We start from the raw sequence: 1447 nt of genomic DNA on the forward strand, positions 1-1447 counted from the left end.
GCTCTTACACTCGTAACCACCTCTCCAGCCCCTAGATACAGTCTTTAAAATGTTTTCAGATGACACACAGGTTTCTCAAGTGGACAAGAAGAATTAGTCTCACATACGACATCTTGCAATCTCTGTCTTTTGGGTGGCAGCTTCAGTGATTTCAGCCCCCACGAAACATTTATTCAGAAAATGTGCTACAGTGGAGATGAAGACTTAGATAGGATGGGGGAGCAGAGACTGGGCTTTCCTGGCGATTAATTGCTGTACCTTCCGGAGGCTGGAAGTGGAGTTGCCAGGCTCGTGCAGGGTGACCTTGGTCCTGTGGGAATTCTAACACATTGCCTCTTTACCAACTCTGCTATAGCTCCTGGGTCCAACACTGCATTAGAAACAGTATCTACCCCGCCCACCCTCCAGGTTTCCGGGAAGATGGCGGACATTCAGACCCTGTGTGCTTCCCTTCCCAAAAGAAACCCACAGTCTTTCAAAACAAGAAATGGATTCTTCTGGGAGGAACCGGCAAGGAAAAATTCCCCCAGTATGAGAACATTAGTCTAGGCTTCAAGACAGCCAAAGAGACCACAGAGGACACCTACATAGACAAGGAACGCCCCCTTCACTGATAACATCTCCATCCGAGGTCGGATTTTGTCTGTGTAGTGACCAAGAGGAAGATGCAGAGGACCACTGTCATTCTCTGGGACTATCTCTATTACACCTGGAAGTCCATTCGCTTTGAGAAACACCACAAAAAACATATCTGTGCAAACCTGTCCCCCTGTTTCAGGGATGTGCACATTGGCAACATTGTCACCATGGGACAGTGCAGGCTCCTGAGCAAGACCACGGGGTTCAGTGTGCTCAAGGTCACCAAGGCCGCTGGCACTAAGACGTTCCAGAAGTTCTGAGAGGACTCAGGCAACTCCCTAGAACAAATAGTTACTTTCCAACTTAAAAAAGAAACACTATCTCCATTCACATTACTTTTTGTTACAAATCTAACAGAGAGGAGGGCTTCTGGGTATTTAAGCCCAAGTTTTACAAAAAGAGGGGCTAAAGAGATAGCTCAGTACTTAAGAACACTGACTTCTCTTGCAGAGGACCCAAGTTCAATTCCCAGCACCCACATTGTGGTCCACAACTGTCTGTAACCCCAGTTCTAGGGGGCACAATACCCATGGCAAAACATCAATACATATAAAATAAAATAAGTTTTACAGAACTTAAGAAAATGAAGTGGGGGGAGGGGGATCCCCTCTCTGTATCCAGAGGCTGCTATGCACACAGCCACAGGCCACCCAGGGCGGAGGCAGCCGTACAACTACGGAGTAGTCAGCTGCTGAGACTAGGTCAACAAGAGACAAGGCTAAGGTCACACCTTGATTTTGCCTCAACTTCATAAAGTCTTAGCGTGTGCATAGTCTAGGGTTTAGTCCCCCAAGCCCAAAATAAATAA

General features: G+C 47.1%; 1 pseudogene; it reads left to right on the forward strand.

Moving 5' to 3' along the window:
- The first annotated feature begins 420 nt into the window (after positions 1-420).
- LOC101822600 lies at positions 421-1035 on the forward strand (annotated as a pseudogene).
- The last annotated feature ends 412 nt before the right edge of the window (positions 1036-1447 follow it).

This window comes from Mesocricetus auratus, unplaced genomic scaffold (genome assembly GCF_017639785.1).
Source record: "Mesocricetus auratus isolate SY011 unplaced genomic scaffold, BCM_Maur_2.0 Super-Scaffold_100025, whole genome shotgun sequence".
Lineage (NCBI taxonomy): Eukaryota > Metazoa > Chordata > Mammalia > Rodentia > Cricetidae > Mesocricetus > Mesocricetus auratus.